General features: G+C 44.7%; 1 pseudogene; it reads right to left on the reverse strand.

Annotated features, from left to right (window-relative positions):
• LOC129327849 (zinc finger protein ZFP2-like) lies at positions 1 to 11,522 on the reverse strand (annotated as a pseudogene).
• Positions 11,523 to 13,695: the final 2,173 nt, after the last annotated feature.

The following is a 13,695-nucleotide window of genomic DNA, read 5'->3' on the forward strand; positions in this document are numbered from 1 at the left end:
CTAAGGGTTGTGCTTAGTCTGACGATTCTTCCTCTTCATGAATTCTCTGGTGGAATGTGAAATTACTTCTCCATCTGAATCTCTTTTCGCATTTCTGCATTTACGTGGCTTCTCCCCTGCATGGAATCTTTCATGCGATTTTAAGTGTGTGCTGTAACTGAAGCTATCTCCACACTGCAGGCATTTGTGTGCCTTTTCTCCTGTGCAGATTCTTTTATGCGTATTGTGGCTTGTGGCATGACTGAAGCTTTTCCCACAATAAAGGCATTTATACGTTTTCTCCCATGTATGGATTCTTTCATGTGTTTTAAGGTATCTAGTGACTCTGAAACTTTTTCCACACTGCAAACATTTATACGGCTTCTCCCCTATGTGGATTTTCTGATGAGAAACGAGGCTTGTTCTGGCACTAAAGCTTTTACCACACTCCAGGCATTTATACAACTTCTCTCCTCTGTGGATTCTCACTGGCAGCAAAGGAGACAATTATGGGCTGTAGAAGGCTTGTTAGGGAAGAGTGAATCTGCAGCCCTTTGGGGGATTGTGTATGTGCAAGCATTTTTCTAAGAAATTAAACTTATATTGGGTCCTATTATTAATTGATGCATTTCTCAGTCAAGCCCCTGAAGCCCCAAAATTGGTATTTTAATGCTTATAGATAACCTACCCATTGTAGGGAGCTTATGAGTAAACAATATAAATGTGGTCCTGTTCACCACAGATATCTTAAGCACTTCTCCATTAGTTTAGTTATTTACATCATTTATAGTCCGCCTCTCTCACTGAGACTCAAGGCGGACTACATAGTGAGATTAGCACAATCAGTATCAAGGACATTTTAAGCAAAGACAGAACATTAGCACAGATCCAATACAGAATAGAAGAAATGATGAAACAGAACATAACCAATTCTAGGACTGACATTAGACAACATGAAGTACAAGTAGGACATAAGAGTACATATTTAAGGCGACAGATAATAAGTAGGACAACATAGTGGTGAGGCCTATGGTCCCTAACCTATTAGTAAAACATCTGAGACCCCCTCCTTACAATACAGCCCTCCTATCTGAGTAAAAAGGCTTTTTGAATAATTCTGTTTTGCATCATTTGCAGAAAGTTGTTTTCCTGATGTATACCAAGGTTTGAGGGCTTATTGGAAGAAACAAGTCTAATTAATCATTAAGTATTTTGGGGGCTCTGTGAATTCTTTCACATCCCTAAGGATTGTGGTATTACAAAAACTCCTAGACTGACAAGTCCTCCTCTGCATGAATTCCCTGGTGGAATGTGAAATCACTTATCCATCTGAATTGCTTTCCATATTCCTGCATGTATGTGGCTTCTCCCCTGCATGGATTCTTTCATGCACTTTAAGGTATGTGTTGCTACTGAAACTTTCCACATGCCAAGCATTTCTATGGCTTTTCTCCCATGTGGAGTCTTTGATGTACAGTCAGGTGTGAGCTCTGACTGAAGCTTTTTCCACATATTGTGCACTGGTATGGTTTCTCCCCAGAGTGAATTCTCTGGTAGGAAGTGGTTCTGTGACGGAAACTTTTTCACACTCCAAGCATTTGTAAGGTGAATTCTTTGATGGAAAGTGAGGCCTGTGCTATGACGGAAGCTTTTTCCACACTTCAAGCATTTTTAAAGTTTCTTCCTTGTCTGAATTCTTTGATGGGGCCTGTTCTGTCACGGAAGCTGTTTCTACACTCCAAGCATTTGTAAGGTTTCTTCCCTGTGTGAATTCTTTGATGGGAAGTGAGGCCTGTGCTGCAACGGAAGCTATTTCCACACTCCAAACAGTTATATGGCTTCTCTCCTGTGTGGATTTTTTGATGCATATTAAGATCTGACCTTTTACAGAAGCTTTTCCCACAATCCAGGCATCTATATGGCTATTCTCCTGTGTGAATTCTTTTATGCATATTAAGGCTTGTAGTTTGATTGAAGCTTTTCCCACACTCCAGGCATTTATACGGCTTCTCTCCTGTATGAATTCTTTCATGCACTTTAAGGTTTGTATTGATTCTGAAGCTCTTTCCACACTCCAAGCATTTATATGGCTTTTCTCCCGTGTGGAGGCTTTGGTGTACAGTCAGGTGTGACCTCTGACTGAAGCCTCTCCCACATGCCTGGCAATTAAATGGTTTCTCACCAGTATGGGTTCTTTTGTGGGAAGTAAGGTGTGATCCCTGACGGAAGCATTTCCCACATATGGTGCACTGGTATGGTTTCTCTCCGGAGTGGCTTCTCTGGTGGGAAGTGAGGCCTGTGTTGTGACGGAACCTTTTTCCACACTCCAAGCACTCATATGGCCTCTGCCCTGTGTGAATTCTTTGATGGGATGTGAGGCTTGTACTCTGACAGAAGCTTTTTCCACACTCCAAGCATTTGTAAGGTTTCTCCCCTGTGTGAATTCTTTGATGGAAAGTGAGGCCTGTGCTGTGACGGAAGCTTTTTCCACACTCCAAGCATTTGTAAGGTTTCTCCCCTGTGTGAATTCTTTGATGGGAAGTAAGGCTTTTTCCGCAACTGAAACTTTGACTACACTCCAAGCATTTATATGGCTTTTCTCCAGTGTGGAGTCTTTGGTGCAAAGTCAAGCCTGAGCTCTGACTGAAGTCTTTCCCACATTCCTGGCATTTATATGGTTTCTCACCAGAATGGGTTCTTTGGTGGGAAGTAAGGCTAGTTCTGTGACTGAAGCTTTTACTGCATTGCAAGCATTTGTACGGTTTCCCCTCTGTATGAATTCTTTGATGCATAGTAAGTTTTCCACTCTGACTGTAGCTCTTTCCACATTCCAAGCATTTATATCTTTTCTCCTCTGAGTGGAGAACTGTATTATACCTGAACCTCTTCCTGCACTCTAGGTACTGACATAATTTTTGCCTAGTATGACATCTTTGATCAGAAGTAAGGCTTTCACTCAGATCAGAGCTATTGCCGCAATCTGAACTCTCAAATGGTTTCTCCCCCATATGGATTCTCTGATGAGAATTGAGGCTTACAGGACTGCTGAAGGCTTTTCCACATTCAGAGCATTTATAACATTCATCTGCTGTATGGATTCTCTGGTAAGAAATAAAGTTTGGTTCTCTTTGCTGACCTCCTCCACATTCAGAATGCTTATTCCTCCCCTTTCCTTTGAGATATACTCGTTGAGCTGGCTTGTCGGGCAAGCCACCAGCCTTGAAAACTACAGACTGATTCCCCAATTTCTCCATTTTGTTTTCCTCTGGCCTCCTTGATTCTTCTTGATTCCCAGGAGGCTCTTTCTCCACTTCATGGCTGATTGTTTTGAAAGACATCCCATGTCCCTGGATATAATTCTTGTTGTCCTGCCTGTCACCTGGTGGAACAAAGACTCCCAGTTAATCATTTATCTGCAATAATGTCAACTTAACTTTTCTGAAGAGTTAATTAAGATGGAGCTCTTTGCTCTATATTAATTTGGTTTTTGATCTGGCCATAATATAGATGGAACTTTCGTACTCCTTGTTGGGAATTTTCATCTGAAGAGTTCACAACAGAACTACTTCCCTACGGATACTCTGTTAAGACTCTTCAACGAGTTGATACTGCTGCCCAATAATATTGTAGTACTAAGGGTACAATATATATTTAGTGTGAAGGTTTTCCTATGACTACTTCATGTATTTCATTTTTAAAAATATTATTCACTCACAGATAGTGTAGAAATGTCTGAAACTGAGTGTACTGAATCACACTGCGCAATAAGCCTTGAGTCTCAATGAGAAAGGCAGACTATAAAAAACATTAGTGAAATAAGAAAAATAAAATGCTTTTTCAGACTTTCTATCCCACACAAACTCTTAAGAGGAAGAAAACCTCAAAGGACAGCAGAGGTGCTAGAAGTAACCAGTGCTCCAAGGAAACCTCTCAGCCTCCAGACATGCCACATCTAAGCACCCACCTGCCAACCTGGCCTCTTCTTCGAAGTCCAAGGGAAAAAGCTCTTCACTTGCCTGAAGCCAGGAGATGAGAACGGGCTTGGGAATTGCTTTGGAGGAAACAAAGAGACCAGTTACTTCTGACTGCAAAACTTTCAGGCACTCCTATGTTATCCACTTCCATGGTCACCTTCTAAAAGTCCACAAGAAAGAAGGAAAGGTCTTATCCCCAACAAGAAGTAACAGGAACAGCCACACAGAGTCTTGGAATCGTCACCTGTGAGTGGGTCTGCTGTTCATGAATCTTGGATAAACACACCACCTGGGAATCCCATTTGAGGGGCCAAGCTAGCCGTGTTTCTTTTAGCCCTCCCTCTTTCAACCCCCTCCCCCCCAAATACCAATCCCTTCTCTTTAAAGGGTCTTCTTTGTTATATTGCCTTTGAACCCTCCAAGGGTGGCCCTTGCAAGAGGAAATGCTCTGTCCATCCCTACACAGAGTCAGGCAGTGGGTCTTGTTTAACAGATGTGATACACACATACCCCGCCCCGGATTATCTGGATCATGGAATAACAACCCCTCACCCCCAGCTGAAGCATCATCTGGAGGAAGGCCGAACTGTTCTAGAGGATATTATTTCCTATGTGTGTCAGACTAAGCTGTAGGTTTTCCTCGGCCAATCTGGGTATGGCCTGGCCTTTAAAACTATAGGAAAGTATTAGAATTAAAAGGAAAAAAAACCCAAAGCTTTTCTTAAATTGCTTTGTGCAACATATTCCAAAAAGAGATCAATCCATGCAATACTTTTTTTTTAATGCCTGATGTTTGCCACCTTAGGGACCCTATTTGGGTGGAAAGATGGCATATCAATGATTGATATATGTACAGTACAGCTTGCAACGTTTTGAGTTCACTAGTACTTTTCATTGGGCCAGATGTTACAAAATGAAAGGGGAAAGAGATTTTTCAGGTTCCAGTTTTTAAGACCTTATACGGTAGATCTTCACTAGACATAAAGAATCAAGTTTCAAGAAAATGTGCCTGGCCCCCTCACTGTCTGTCTTCAGGAGGCAGCTGGAGACTTGATTTTTTATTCTGGGCCATCTTTGTTTAGCCACTTTTTAATGTATTGATAGTTTTCAACTGAGTTTTGATGTTTCTGTTTTATACTGTAAACCATCTTGAGTTCATGTGAGGTGGAAACGGGATTAAGTAGTTTTTTTATTTTTTATTTTAAGTTTTTTAACAATATAACAACATACCAAATACATATAACAATATAAACAAATGGTTGTTGTGGGTTTTCCGGGCTGTATTGCCGTGGTCTTGGCATTGTAGTCGACAATACAATATAAACAAATGCACGAAACAGTGTATATAAAGCATTTAACAGGAACAATATATACATATATACAATATATACATTTGTACAACACAGTTAATAAATGGCAATAACCTTTCGATTGTCTGGGACTGATTTTAAATGTTTGCTTTGACTTTCCATAAAATCCAAAGAAGGCCACCATTTCTCATAGAAGTTGGATTGATAGTTCTGATTTTCAGCGACTGAGAGGCGGTCTGTGATCTTTCCATTGTAAGAAATTCCCACATTTTGTTGATCAATGGTTGAACTGTACGTGGAATTTTTGATTTCCAGGATTTTGATATGATGGCTTTAGCAGCAAATAAGGTCTTTCCGAATTGCCGGGATGTCAGCGTTATCCCATAAATTAAGGAAAACAGGTTCAAGGCTGGGTCGTATATTATAACCTGTGATTTTTTTCAATTATATCAAAAATCATTGCCCAGTAGAAGGACACTAAGGGGCCGTCCCACCAGCAATGTAGAAAAGATCCTATGTGTCTGCAACCATGCCAGCAATGTGGAGAGTAAGAGGAATTTATGTAGTGTAACTTGAGTGGGGTGAGGTACTATCTATAGATGATTTTTCTAAAGGTTGTTCTTATGATAATGTCACATTGATTCCACTGAGCAGGCGCGGAAGTGCACCCCTAGCGGGGATATGGAGTCGCTCTGTGCCAGCAGCCCCATTGGCGCGACTGCAGGATGGAGGAGCCTCGAACCTTCGACCCTCCCCGTGTGCCTCCCGCCCGCAGCAACCCGATCGGGGTGGCTGCCAGGCAGAGGAGCCTGGAGCGCCGCCCCCTCATACTCCCCTGGCGAGGGGTGGCTGCCAGGTGGAGCAGCCTCAAACCGCGTGCGTCTCCCGCCGGCAGCGCCCCGATCCCCAACCCCTCACGCTCCCGGCTGCAGCGCCCTGACGGTCTGACTGGGGTGGCTGCTGGGCGGAGCAGCCTTGAACCGCCTGGAGCTGCTGGCCCCGTGCATCTCCCGCCTGCAGCGCCCCGATTGGGGTAGCCGGTGGGCGGAGGAGCCTGGAACCCCTGGCCCCCGTGCGTCTCCCGCCAGCAGTGACCTGATCAGGATGGCTGTCGGGCAGAGCAGCTTCAAACTGCTGATCCCCCTGTGCCTCCTGCCCCAGCGACCCGATTGGGGTGGCTGCCGGGCGGAGGAGCCTGGAGCGCTGCTCCCTCGCGCTCCCGGCCGCACCAATCGGGGTGGCTACCAGTCGGAGAAGACTGGAGGGGTCACCCTGATGGGGTGGCTGCTGGGCAGAGCAGTCTCAAACCGCCAGCCCCTGTGCGCCTCCCACCCGCAGCTCCCCGATCGGGGTGGCTGCCTGGTGGAGGAGCCTGGAGCCGTCTCCCTCATGTTCCTTGCCAGCAGCGCCCCAATCGCTGGCCTCCTCTCCCCACCAAAGCCACGATCCTGGAGGGGGGGGGTCAGTGGCATGGAAGCTTCCCTGGCCTCCCCTCCCCCTAAAGCCATGATTCTAGGGGGAGGGGTGGTGGGGCACAGAGGTGGACAAGCCTGGCTCTCCTGCTCCCTCCCCAAAGCTGTGATTGTGTGTGTGTGTTTGTGGGGGGGAGATTCTGTGTTTTTTTTTAAAGTTTTTTTTATTTTTCAATGCCTAACATACAAACTACAATAACAGTAACTACAAAAGATTACAATAACACGAGGGAAGGAAAAGAAGGGAGAAAAAAGAAAAGGGGAAGGGAGGGTGGGAAAAAAAAGGGAAGGTAACCTACAAACACTAAACACTACACTTCAATGCTTTCCCTTCATACTGCCATAATAAAGAAATAGCTTAATAAAGTAATGATGGAGTGGTTGATCATACAGAATACAAATTACAATCGAATTCAAATTAAATTTTCCTCCCCCTCCTGGGTCCCGGACGCAGTTCTCTCTGCGCAACTGCAGCCGCAGTGCTCGTTTCCTCCCCCCCCCTCCTCAGACTTCTCCCTTTCTTCTTGCTTGGTGCACTGAAATTCCGGATTTTTATCTTCAAAATCCCTTAGTTGATCTTCTGATAATATCTTATAGGTTTGATCTTTGTAACTAAACCAGATTCCTTCCGGAAATAACCATTTGTACTTTATTCCACGTTCCCTCAGAAGAGCTGCGAGCTTTTTATACTTAAAACGTCTTTTCCGAACTAAAAATGGGACGTCCTTCAATATCTTAACTTTGTTACCCAAAAAGTCCAAATCCGCATTGTATGAATTGTATAGGATAGTGTCTCGGATCCTTTTAGATGTGGGGTGGAGATTCTGGAGAGGCTGGGGCTGGGGGAGAGAAGGGGCCTCAGCAACTTATGATTGAGTTCACCCTCTGAAAGGGCTATTTTTGTCCAGGAGAACTAATCTCTGTGGCCTGGAGATAGGGTTGCCAGCCTCCAGGTAGTGGCTGGAGATCTCCTGGAATCACAACTGGTCTCCAGGCCACAGAGATCAGTTCACCTGGAGAAAATGGCTACTTTTGGGGGTGGACTCTATAGAATTATGCCATGCCGAGGTCCTTTCCCTCCCCAAACCCCACTTTCTCCAGGTTTCACCCCCCCAGATCTCCAGGAATTTCCTAACTTGGAGCTGGCAATCCTACCTGGAGATCAGCTGTAATTCTGAGAGATTTCCAGCTACCACCTGGACACTGGCAATCCTAGGGGCATGTGGCAGCGGGCAAGCCTTGCCCGCCTGCACTCCCCACAAAGCCACAATCATTAAGGGCAGCGGGGGGGGGGGGCAGGCTTGCCTGCCTTGCCCCCCCAAAGCCTAGAGTTGCCAGTCTCCAGGTGGTGGCTGGAGATCTCTCAGGATTACAGCATATCTCCAGGTGACAGAACTGAGTTCCCCTGGAGAAAATGGTTGCCTTGGAAGGTAGGCTCAACGGGCATTATATCCACCTGAGGTCCCTCCCCTCTCAAAGCCCACCTTCTCCAGGCTTCACCCCCCCCATCTCCAGGAATGTCCCAATCTGGAGCTGGCAACCCTACAATGTCCCAATGGGGAGGTGAGGGGGCCACGCAGGGACAAAGGGGGGCACAGCACTGGGCATACCTCACTCACCTCCCCCCAAGCTACAATGGGGGCGAGGGCAGGGGGCCCGGAGGTGGGCATGCCACCCTGTCCTCCTTCCCCTGCCCCAGATCCGGGTGCTGAGGGAGTGGGCAATGGCCAGCCAGGCCCCCCTGCCCTTTTTATAGCCTGTTATATTTTTTGCTACAATGGGCTTTGTTTCTAGTAGGTATATAAACAGTACAGTTATAATAGTTTTGGGTCCAATCTTTTGTTTGTTCTAAGTTGAGGTAGGCTATTATATTTTTCAATTGGATAGTTTCATAGTAATTAGTTAGGTCAGGCAAGCCATATCCTCCAAGTTTGGCATTACTCTGCACCTGATTCTGAAGGGGTGAACGGGGGCAGGCATTGCTGCCTGCTGTGCGTCTGATCCCAGCTCGGTGAAAGAGAGAACGGCATTGCCACCTGCTCTGTGTCTGATCCCAACTGGGTGAAAGCGGGGGCAAGCATTGCCACCACCTCCGCTCCAGGTACCAGCAAGGTGAAGGCAGAGGGGGTGGGCATTGACTCCTGCTCTGTGCCTGATTCCGGCAAGTTGAGGGGGAGCAGGCATTGCCACCTGCTCTGTGCTTGATCCTGGTCGGGTGAAGAGGGGTTGGGCTTTGCCTATTGATCTATGCCTGTTTCTGACTGGTGAAGGGGGGTGGGCATTGCTGCCTGCTCTGCGTTGGATTCCAGCTTGGTGAAGGGGGAGCCAGCCTTACCACCTGCTCCATGCCTGATTCTAGCAGGTTGAAGGGGAAGCGGGCATTGCCACCTGCTCTGCACCCGAGTGAAGGGGGAGCATTGCCACCTGCTCCACTCCTGATCCAAGCTGGGTGAAGGGGGGACAGGTATTGCAATTGATCCGTGCCTTATCCCAGCCTGGACTTCCCACTGCAGCATGCTCCCTCTTCTGGGCTTCCCTCCTCGGCAGCACCTTCTGGTGGCACACCAGGGTAGGAAGTGAGTTGTCTGGAACACGGTTAGCTTTTTATATAGTAGGATTATTTGCCCATGTTTTGTTGAATTAAATTTGTGTTTGATATGTTAAATTATAGTTTATATTCCCATATATGCTTTCACGAGTCAGAGATTGTTTCTTCAGATGCATGATGTATTACGAACCGCTATGCCTCCTTTATTCATCTTCACTGGGTTTTGGTCATAGGAGACACTACTTTCTTCCACCAGGAAGAGGACCTAAATAATTGTGGCACCCTCCCTTCGTGAAATTGCTGTGCAATTACCTGTTATTTTTATGTTATTTGCAGGGTTTTATATAGTGGGGTTTGGACTAGAGTGCTTTTTAATTATTTGTAGTAGGCTGTTTTATTGTGATTTTTTTAAAAATATATTTTTGTCCTGTTTTAACTGTTGTAATTGTTGTGAACTGCTTGGACATCAATAAAGAACAAAAATAATGTCAAAAATCACACCATCTGCATCTATCAAAAGAAGGCAAAAGCATCTTTACCTAGAGAAGCCACATTCTCATAGTTCTCCACCATGACTTCCACATACAAAGCTCTCTGGTCAGGGTTCAGCAGGGCCCACTCTGCCTTGGTGAAGTGCACGGCCACTTCCTCGAATGAAATCGGACACTAGAAAAAACCAAGATACCTGTCAGGCAGGCAAGCCAGCCTGCCTGCCTGCCTGCCATAACTGGGAATGCATGTCTACTGGGTGGGGTGGATGGGCTTTCTTCCTGTAGTGTAGCTTCCTTCACTGTACTCAGCTATGCTTTGCGAAGAGACCTTATCGGTGCAGCTGGTATTGTGCAGGAACTTCGGCTGGGCATCTTTTGCAGGACTTTTGCCAACTTCAACGGACTTCTTTAGACTGGGAAAGACTGTACGTCAGCATTCTGGGCAATCTCTATGTATCAGTGCACTTCTAGGGAGCTTTATCTGAATAAAGATCTTTAACTCATACAACCGGGTTGGATAAAGCGAAGAGTCTGAGAGAATCCCCTATCCAGGCCTTACAATTTTCCTTACAATTAATTTACCCACTCCTGCCCAAACATGCTTTTGCTCCTATCCTTTTATACCTGATGACCATTGGTCCACTAAGATCAGCACTGTGTACTCTGATTGGCTTTCCAGGGCCTCAGGAGGAGGTCTTCCACATGGCCTCCTAACTCTTTCTCTTAACTGAGATACCAGAGATCGAACCTTGGACCTTCTGCATGCCAAGCAGATGCTCTCCTACTGAGCCACAGCCCCTCCTCTGCCAGATCCTTCAAGAAAGGCTCTTGTTACCCAAGGGGGAGTTCCACCTTCAAGGGATGCCTGATTCACTGATCTTCTCCCATGAGTTGAAGTTGCCATAGAAGAAGAATAAAACCTGCCTGGGCAACTTCAATTCATGGGAGAAGATCAGTGGATCACAAGGCCTTCCCTCTTACCTTGTAGTCATCAGAATACTATGGACGTAAATTTTATTTATATGAGCATTTTTAGGCCCCCTTTCTCTGTGGAGAAATCCAAGATGATTTACAAAAAGAAAAAGGTACTAAGTTACAAAAACAAACAGAAATGGTTCCTTCTACCCCTGCTGGAGGAAGAGGAGGAGGCGCCAAGCTTCTCCTTATGCACCTCACGGAGGATCCATCTCTCTCCTCAGTTGGCTGCATCTTAATGTTTCGACTCCACTCCAAAGAGGAGACAATCTGGAATGTGGCTCCGACACTCTTCCACTGACTGAGGGAGACAAATTTATATTTATGTATCTGTTTACTTTGTTTATACCCCACCTTTCTCCCCATCAGGGACACAAAGTTGCATATATCACGCTCATTTCCTCCATTCTGTCCTTACAACAGCCCTGTGAGGTCACCCAGCAAGCTTCCAGGGCAGAGTGGAGATTTTGAACTGGATCTCCCAGATCCCAGTTTAACCACTTCACCAGCTTCTGACCTTCTAAGAGAGAGGGAGAAAGGAGAATACCGCTTTGGGAGAATAATCTTAAAAGCAAGGCCCACTATGCAAGTCTCACAGGGTGTAGACAACTGATAACTCTGGCTGGCAAGCGCAAAAAGAGTTCACCGTTGGACTCCCTCAGACGTGTTTCCTCCCAAAGAAAAGCTCCTTGTATGAAGCTTCAGCTTTTCCTAACCGCCAGAGAGCTGGTCACCTGGGACGAGAGAGACAAACAGATAGAGGTGATTCTCATGATGGCGTATTTTGAAGGAAAAAAATTTCTAGAAGAGATCAGGCTATTCAGCCTAGCCTCCCCTTTCTGACAGCAGTTGTCTAGATGCCTCTGGATAGCTCACAAGCACAGCCTGACACTCTCCTCCATACTTCATCTATCATGGGGGGGGGGGCCTGGCGAGGGTTCCTTCGGGTCCAGACACGTGCTGAGAGAGCTCTGTCCCTCCCGACTCCCAAACCTTCATTAAACAGCATACAACAAAACAGGATTGACAAAAAAATGCATAATCCATCACAAAAAAAGAGGAAAAACAAGTCCACCACATGTGGTGGACTTGTGAAATGGCAAAGCAGTTCTGGGGGAACATCACAGAACTTATGTCAGAAATGTTACAAAGGCAAATAAGTAAAAACCTGGAATTGCTATTGCTAAATTTGAACTTAGAAAGATTTCCCGTACAAGACAGAACATTCATATTTTATATGACAACGGCGGCAAGGATTTTATATGCTCAGCTCTAGAAGACGCAAGAGATACCATCTACAGAAAATTGGATACAAAAATTGCTGTACATGGCAGAAATGGACAAACTAACGAGGAAGCTAAGAGAACAGAATTCAGAAGAATTTTTTAATGATTGGGGGAAACTGAAACAATATTTAGAGAAGAAATGGGATGTGAAGGGAGAGTTATGGTTGTTAGATAATTATTAACTGAGTAATTAGAGAGGAGATACTGATCTTTACAAGAAATAGAGATATGTAACTTACAGTTTAGAAAGGTATTATCTTACAGAAAGTTTTTAAAGAAGGTAATCAAGGTTACAAGCATTAATTAAAGAAGTTAATTAGAGATTTTAGATGTAAAGGTAGACAGCGGCTTGGAAAACTGTTGGAAGTGTAAGATAAGGGGGGGAGGAGAAAGGGTGGGGGAATAAGAAAATAAGGGGATTCATTGAAAATTTGTATCTTTTTTGTCCTTTATTACTCACCCAATAAAAATTCTTTAAAAAAAAAAGAGGAAAACAACTCCAAAGTGACAAGAAAGCTACAGATGTTCTTTTCAACTGTTAAAGAACCGGTGCTAGCAGACGGCAGCAGGGAAGAAACATCCAAAATGGCGGACGATCTTTTTAACGATGCCACAGAAAAGGTAAATCAAAATGAAATAGCTTTAAACCCGCAGCTAGCAAAACTGAGACAAGACATTATTCTGCATATGACTAATCTAATCAACCCAATGACTAAACAGCTTGCCGAAATAAAGCTTGACTTGCAAACTGTTAGCCAAAAAGCAGAGAAAGCTTTAGACTCTAGTTTGCAGTCTCAGAAGGATTTAATTGTTATGCAAAAAGCATTTGAAATTCAACAGGACAGAATTCTTAACTTCCAGGTTGCAGCCAGGAAAAATCGCCTTAAGCTAAAGGGGCTTGATGTATCAAGTACCCGTAATGAAGATCTCGCAGTGCTCCTTTCAAAGTGGCTTGCAAAATATTTTAAGCTGGAAAATGAAACAGCCCTGCTCATAACTAATGCTTACCGAGTCAGCAGAGTATTACAAGCTAAAAGTACAATGATCCCAAGAGACGTTATTATTGAAATACCAAATCAAAGCATACGAATGAAAATATTGGAAGAAGCAAGATTAAAAGGATCAATTCCATATGAAGACATGCCAGTCTACGTATTTGTGGATCTCCCAAAAGAAGCTCTTGCTAAAAGAAAAGAATTAAAGCCTATAACTGAAGTGCTACGAAAGACCAACACTCGCTATAAATGGTTAAACTACACTAAGCTTTTGGTGATATATCGTGGAAAGCATTATGTTGCTATAGTCACAGACACAGGAACGGATCTTTTAAATTCTATTGAGCTGGAAATTCCTATGGAAAGAGAAATGAATAAATCCAATCAGAAAAGGAAATTGGTTGACCTGCTTTCACCACAGAAAAAGAGCAAGATTCCTATCAGACATATTTGATGTTCCCTTCTATGCCTGCAAGAACTTTAGGAGATTTAAGCATACTTTTTATATATATAGCTATAGCTATAGCTAGATAGCTATAGTTCGTTGTAATACCCATTGATCGCCTTAAAACAAATGAAGCTTTGGGGGAAGGAAGGTTACACTCCTCTCAGCATAGCTCCCCCTGTTTTATAGCTCTACCTTTTAGCGGGGGGGGGGTTAACTA

This window comes from Eublepharis macularius, chromosome 4, assembly GCF_028583425.1.
Source record: "Eublepharis macularius isolate TG4126 chromosome 4, MPM_Emac_v1.0, whole genome shotgun sequence".
Taxonomy (NCBI): domain Eukaryota; kingdom Metazoa; phylum Chordata; class Lepidosauria; order Squamata; family Eublepharidae; genus Eublepharis; species Eublepharis macularius.